The following is an 8,151-nucleotide window of genomic DNA, read 5'->3' as shown; positions in this document are numbered from 1 at the left end:
ACAACATTTGAGAAGTTTATTTTTTTTTAATGTATGATGCTATTTATCAGTGGTAATCTGTGGTATTCTTGCTTGAATATACTTCTATCCCCACCCCTGTTCAATGGCACATGTAAGGAAAACCTGCAACTTTGCAACTTGATTTTGGATGGAGAAGAAAAATTATATGCCCAATTAGAAAGAGGAGCAATCTCAGTAACTAAAGAACGGGGCTGACAAACAATGCAGCCAGCTTTAGGTTGTGATCCTGACAGGGGCCAACATTTGAACAGCAGACTAGCCACAAATATAATAGGCTATCTTGGAAATGAGAACATCATAGAGGACCTTGAGACACACTATACAATCTCTGGCTTACTGTGAACATGTGTAGGGAAATGCAAGAGAGCCTTGCAGAAAGTAAAATCTGGGGAAAAAATTGAAAGCTGTCTGAACTTTGAATGATACTACAACCCACATGCAGATTTATTGACAGAAGAATGAAACATTAGGGTCTACAGCAATTTGATCAAAATTTCAGAAAAAGAATGGGTTGCCACCAAGCTATGCAGACACAGAGGCAATCCCTAGAAGCTAGACTAGAAAATAACAAACAAAAACAATAGCAAGTGAGCAGAGATAGAAGCAGCCATATACCTCAGAAAAAAAACAGATTCTACAGATTCTAATAATGTAGGTTGCTAAGCAAAAATTGAACAGACAACATTAATAACCCTCAGAAGAAAAAAATAAGAGTCAATATTTACTACAATATATTATCTAAACTGTACAGTTTTCAACTAAATATTACATGAGACATAGGAGGAAATAAGGAAGTGTGGCCCCTAAATAAGGAAAATAATGTAGGCAATACTTCTGTCTGATTGGTGGCAACAGATATTGTATTTAGCAGACAAAGACTTCAAAGCAACTATTCCATATGTGTTACAGAACTTAAGAAAACTCTGAATTGCTGAATGAAAATATAGCAATGATTCCACAAATAGTGAATCTCACTACACAGTGAAATTATAAAGTGAACCAAATGGAAGTTTTTGAATTAAAAAATGCCATAAATAAAATGAAATTTCTCTAGAGGGGCTCTATAGCAAATTTGAGATGACAAAAGAATCAATAAATATAAAGATAGATCAATAAAAATTATCTGAAAAACAGAGATCAATGATCAGAACCTCAGAGATCAGTGGGACTACACCAAGCATAACAATATAGTTGTAATGGATGTGACAGAAGGAGACAAGAAAGAATTTTAAAAAGTATTTGAATAAAAAGTAGTAGAAAATTTCATAAATATGAATTTACAGATCAAGAAACACAGGAAACACAAGTAGCAAAATCGCAAGGTAATCGATACCTAAACACATAATAGTCTAATGATTGATGCTCAAAGAGAAAATCTTGAAAGTAGCAAGAGAAAAATCACTCACCACATACGGCATGACACACACACACACACACACACACATATATATGCATTTCATTATTAGATGTTCAAGCTCTCACACTAGGTTTTTACAAGCTGGTTAACACTGACAAAGTATTCCTCCTGCAGAACTATAGCCACACATTCCCAGACAGTATAAATATGTAGTTGAACTAGCATTAAAACACATCACCGTTTTATCAATTACATAATAAAACACATTTTCAAGTATCCAAAATATTAAGATACACAGGCCAAAAGGCATATAAAATATTGGATGTTTGCAGAATCCATTAGCAGAAACCAACCTCTTTTTTCATAAGAGATAGGGAAAAGAAGGGGGAAAAAAATCACATTTCAAATAAAATAGCTGGCAAAAACTTCCAACAGATATGGGAAAAAATTAAAGATTCTCAGAAATTATATGATTAAGAATTGTTACAGCAACAAAGCATCTCTACCATTTAAAAATATTTACTTAAAGCACATATTCTACATGTTCTGCACAAGATGAAAGTAAAATTTTACTAAAATTATTGAACAGCCCCTCCCATTCATCAGGTCTTCCCAGTTAAGTTGCACCCCAAAATACAAACATTAAATTAACCGTAAGGATTTTTTTGTTTAGAGACATTAAAAATGTATGCCCTGTACAATGCAGATTTTCAAAATGGAGGTTTTCTCTAATGTCACAAAATGAGATTTATAGATAGACATTAAATAATCAGCTTAAGACTCAGTAAAAATCCAACAAAATCCAATGGTTGCACAAACCTGATGTAAACTCAACCCAATGTGGGAGATATAACATAAAGTGAACAGATAACTATATAGGTTCTACTTTCAATATTTGAAATGACTGAAGGAATAAACCACATAAGATCTAGAGTGTTTGTAGTTCCTGGGATTTTAAGTTCTGTATGATACTAAAAATATACAAGTATTGTGCTGGGTATTTTGGCAAATAATCTCTCAAAATTTCTTACATACTGGTAAGATCCTGGCATGAGAATAAATTTAAAGAAGACATAACAATACAGCATGATTTCAGGAAAGATCAGTTGTTACAACTGATAAGCCCATTTTAAATTCTGACCAGCAAGAATCCAAACAGGCTGACTGTAACCCACAGGGGCTGCAATTCTGTCAAACTTGTAGCATGGTAAAACTGATTTTCAACACTCCTGTGGATGGCTTTTCAACACTCCTATGGAAGCTTCATTAGACAACATGTTGGCTAATATATTTGACAAATTAAGTCCTCTCTCAAGTTCCACTTCCAAGGCGTAGCATCAGGCACCCCACTTTTGTTGAATATACCAGTTGTTTCTGTGACCTTTGGAGTCTTTGAAGCGCAGTTGCATTTTAGGATGATACTTCTCCAAATACAGAAGTTGCTTGCTGTTAAAAGCTTCTCACCATGTTTGTCCTTTGAACTGTACTGCATCTTCATATTTCTTTCCACTTTCTATCAATGCTGGGGCCAAAGGCACTGCAGCTCTCCCAAGACCTGCAATGCAATGAACAGCACTGCATCAACCAGGTTCTTTACATTTTACAGCAATAACCATCATCAAAAGGCCAATCAAGAACATGGATGCCTTCTTTCTCCACAAAAGCTGTGTTGTAAGTTGCTTCACATACTCTTACTATTGTGGTAACTCCATACTTCTTAAGTTCCCCTATAAATTTGCTTAAGGTTGGATTATGGGTGATAAAAAAATCTCACGTTCTTGTTTGACTTCCATAGGAGCTGGGTAGTTCATTTGAGCCACTTTAATTTTGTTATAAAACATTCAATAAGGTTATGAAAGAATTTTAAACATTGAATACAGAAATGATGTAAAGAAACTGAAGTCTACTTCAAGATGCTCTACTTGAAATTTTCAGTGCTTTGTCTATGAAGTTGGGAGTAATGGGAAATGAAATGAACCTCCTAACATGAAGCGGCAATTCTTCAATCCAGTAATATTGAAGCAATATAAAAAGTGCACTGAGGAGCCCATCTGGGTCAGAGCTCTCATAAAATATCTGTGGATTTCAATTCAACACTTCCGTGATCAGGTTAACCACTCCCATGGGGTTTCTTGGTGCAGTTGTAATGAGCGTCTCCAGTTCACTTGTCTGCTTAGAGGTCATTCTGTGCCTAGCAGTCATCTTCACTGCCCTTCAGAAACTCCATCAAGCTGTGATCAAGAACACCAAAGAACTGAGGAATATATTTACTAACTGAAGATTGTGGTCTAGCCATACAGGCAGTCCTGAGGCAGGGACCAAACAGGAGGAGACAAAGGCTGCAGGGCAGCAGTGGTGCAGGCGGAGGCTGGCGCCAGTCTTCACCATGCAGTTAGCGGGTCTGAGGAGAGCAGGAGCCCAGCTGCCCAGAGCTGAGGGGGCCATTAGTCATACCGAGGCCAACACCAGTATTAACAATTGACAAAGAGGTGAAGAAACTGTAACCCTCACACTTTGCTTGTGGGCTTGTAAAATGGTATGGTCACTTTGGAAAACAGTTTAGCAGTTTTAGTAGTTTAGGTAAAAATTACTTACAACTCATCAATTCCACTCCTGGGTATCTACTCAAGAGAAATGAAAACATGTTCACATAAAAACTTGTGCATGATCATTTTTAGCAACATTATTCCTAAGAGTTAAATAGAGAACACAGTCCAAATGTCCATCAACTGCTAAATGGATAAATGGAATATGGTACAAAAATACATTGCATTTCTATTCAGCACTGAAAAGTAGCAGTCTACTGATATATGCTACTATATAGATGAATCTCAAAACATTATGCTAACTCAAACAAGCCGAATGTAAACAACATGCATTTTATGATCCCCTGTATGTGTGTAAAGTCCATATTCTGCATATTTCTAGAAACAGAAAACAAATCAGAGGTTACCTGAAGTTGAGTGTAGAAGTGGGGATTGACTAAAAACGAGCAGGAGGGAGCTTGTTGGAATGCTCAAAAATATTCTAATTTTGAATTGTGGTGTTGGTTGCCCAATTCTATAAAATTACAATAGGTTAATGAATTACACACTTACAATAAGTGAATTTCATGATACGTAAATTATAGTTCAATAAAGCTGTACAGCTTGGAGATGGGTACTCAAAACAGTCTATTTTGTAACTCATTTTAGAGAAAATAATTTGATAGAAAGTATTTTGTGCATCAAAAACTTGTTTTTTGAGGTTTTGAGGTTTTTCTAAGCAGGGACAGAGATGGAAAGAAGGAGATTCAAGGGAGCTAGACCTTGTAATTCCCTGAGAAGAGGGTCTTTATCCCACTCATTTCCAGGCTGACTAGCAGACTCTGGATAGGTGCTGGAAAGGAAGAGAATTGGAGAAGTGATCTAAAGAAATGTGTGTTTTGTTCTTCCTTCAGAAAGATAAAAAAGCAAGCAAGCAAGTTCCCATTTTCCCTTGGAAAATTCTGCTGATAAAGCAAGGCTGTAGAAATGGATATGGGGTATGGGTAGGAAGAGAGGCCTGAGCAGATTCAGTCCATACCAACTCCAGGGCTATGTAGGCTCCATACAAGTGATTTCCAGTAAGACCACGGAGTCCAGTATAGTTAGATGCTGTGTAAAGAACTCAGCAGAAACTACAAGTAGCAGTGAATGCCATCAAACATGCCAGCAGGAGCAGTGGATTTGAAAGAACTCTGTGTTTCTTCTCAGTGCCATGGCCATATATAATCCTCCCCAGAATTTAGCAGCAGCTTTATAGCCTAGGGGAAACCCCAAATTAACTTAATTGATAAACATTTATTTTAAATTGAAGAAGATTAATTTTCAACAATCATCGAAATGGTGCTTAGGTGAAAAATAAGTTTGGAAATATGAAAATAAGAAAAGTTAAAGGTTTTACAGACCTGATCTAAGGTCAGAGATCCGAATGCTTTATACATTAGAATGTATAAAACTCATTTCACACACATAAGTAAAGCATGGCTATATGATGAGTAGAAAATATTTTTTATGACTCTGCCACCTCAGATAACATGCAAAACTACTAAATATAATCACTAATACCATCATCATCATCATCGAGATATATTCATTAAAACCTCATTGCCCATTTCATAGAAATTTGTAAAATTAAACTGGCCTTATATTCAGGAAGCACATTGTTGAAAGGATATTTTACTTGAAGTTAGAACTACGTTCTAATTCATGTTGCATTACTAACATCTGCATAAGCTGGCAAAAATAATTTAAAATTTCTGGGTCAATGTGTTCTTATTTTTATAAATGAGACATGAAGTAAGATGATCTATAGCCTCTTTCAATAATGGATTTTATGACCTTCATTTAGGCTATATGCTGCTGAAAAATACTGTGTAGAACAAGGTTGGATATTTCATTCATTAGTCTAGTAATTAAATTGGTTAGTATTGTCAAAGTGGTAACAATTTATCCTGACAAATCCATAGCTTAACTAGAATTATTTGTTATTTATATTAAATCTATTGTCTGCATTAAAATATATTAAAGATACTATAAGATAAGGACATTTTGTGACATATTTAAAATAGTTTATTTAGAGATGAGATTTTGTATACAAGTTGGATCACAAGTTTGGTTCAATGACTGCCTCACATGAATGTTCTTAGGAAATCATTTTGCCAGTAGTTTAACTCTTTCTTAAAAATAAGTACTTTCTTAATGAACAGTTGAACATATATACATTTAGATTAATATCATCCAGCTAATTTATTTGCCAAAAGATTTAAGCCTCTTTTCCAAACAAATCCAAATAATTGTGTTCAAAAATAGCCAATGGAACAAGGAGAATGACTGACAGAGGTTACAAATGAGGGCAGAGGTCACTGAGATCATAAAGGTCTTTATTACATCCCAAAGCACCAGAAAAATCTCCCCCCAAAACAAGAAAAAAAAGCAAAGGAAGTAAATCTTATTATGAGGAGAAAAGTGGATTACTAGGAGAAAGCACCTGAAAATGTAATGATTACGCAGGTGAAAAATAATAAAATGCTACTCTTGTACTTACTGAGACATGAAAAGGCAATTATGCAAAAAGACACTTAAAAGCTGTGCTGCTGAGTATAGTCCTAATCTTTCTTAATACCCTGTTCCTTTCAAGTACCACTTTCCCAGTATTTTCTCAATTTTAAATTCTCTTCAAAAATACCCCTCATGTTCACTATCGTGTAGCATTTAGAAAATCTATTTTTCTGCCTACTATTAAACTGAAATAATATTTCTGTCACTGCTCTAAAATTCAGACATATTTTTTCTTAATAATTATCTAAAACTTTTACATATACCTTCACCATTCTTTCCCACAAATAGATAGGAATTTTGGGAACTAGAAAATCAAAATTCGTTTTCTTTAAGTTCATATTCTCTTGGAATTTGAAAAAGTGAAAATAAAGGACTTTCATGGTTCTATTTCAATCCCCACCTTTATTTATCACTAATCTCCATCCTTTATCATCGGGTATGACATAAAATGCATACAATCTTTATTTAACTGTTGCTCAGAATAATGGTAACCAAATGAATATTACTGTAGGTAAAATTAAAAAGCCAAAGACCATAACTGAACTAGAAATATACAGGTGAAGATCTGAGGGCACCTCAAATGGTAATATTTAAGTGTGCATAGTCCCCTAATCTAAGAGGCTAATATAATGCATAAATCCAAGCTGAAGGAAACATGATTATAGAGGAAAATCGATTTAAGCAATGAAATGTACTCACATTTCTACCCTTTTACCTGGTAGTGCACCTCATTACTGATTATTGAATCATCAGTTCAATCATTTATTTACAGTTATGGTTAGAAAGTTGAATTATCTCCTTGTTTTGTTTTATCATATGTATGTATGTTTGTATATGTGTATGTATATGTATATATGCATAAGTATGTATGTATATACAAATTCCTGATAGACAGTTTTCATTAGGTTTGCATTTGAACCATACTTACTCAATTGTCAATTCACTCCCTTTTGAAGGTTTTAATTTTCTTCTCGTAGAAAAGTATATCTACTTGATTTAATAAATAATTTAAAAACAAAACTTTTCAAAAAAGTTGTGTCCAATATGCATAATAGAACTTAGGACAAAATGTTTCTCTTTTTTAAAAAAAAAAAAAAATTAGTAATATACATTGCAGTTGAAACTTCTGAAAATCAATTTACTAAAATATCTTTATGTAACAAATCTCTGTCTCATGTATTATCCATACTGAGCACTCCATTATTAGGAGTTCCTTTGAATAGTTCCAGTTTTTTTTTTTTATGATGTCATAATTTTGGTATGGTTACTTCATTTTATTTCATTTGATTCTAAGAGATACAAAAATAGAATATTCTTCTCATAGATATGCTTGTTATATAAGCGATAGATGCACAGTCCCTGGAGATAAACTATCTAGTTTTAATCCTGACTAAACCAGTTACTAATAAGTAGACTGTGACTTTACCTTTCCAGTCCTCAATTATTACCTCTTTCAAATCAGTCTAATGACAGAAATGGCCTTACCTGGTTGTTGAAATATACTGGTACATAAAATGCTCAGAGAAGTGCCTGGAACATAGAAAATACTATGTGTGTATGCTTTTAATATGTTGCTTACTTCAATTCATGTTAGGAAAAATATATTGTTTTGTGCTTGTAAGTCAAGAGGATTAAAAATAATAAAAATTATAGTTATGGAAAAAACAATGACAAATGTGAGATCATTTTTAA

The 8,151-nt window shown here is 34.0% G+C and overlaps 1 pseudogene; it reads right to left on the bottom strand.

The window, feature by feature from the left end:
• Positions 1-2,660: 2,660 nt before the first annotated feature.
• LOC131273500 (protein tyrosine phosphatase type IVA 1 pseudogene) lies at positions 2,661-3,219 on the bottom strand (annotated as a pseudogene).
• Positions 3,220-8,151: the final 4,932 nt, after the last annotated feature.

The sequence above is a fragment of the Dasypus novemcinctus genome, chromosome 15 (assembly GCF_030445035.2).
Source record: "Dasypus novemcinctus isolate mDasNov1 chromosome 15, mDasNov1.1.hap2, whole genome shotgun sequence".
In the NCBI taxonomy this organism is placed as follows: Eukaryota; Metazoa; Chordata; class Mammalia; order Cingulata; family Dasypodidae; genus Dasypus; species Dasypus novemcinctus.
This window is presented reverse-complemented; position numbering and strand designations above follow the sequence as displayed.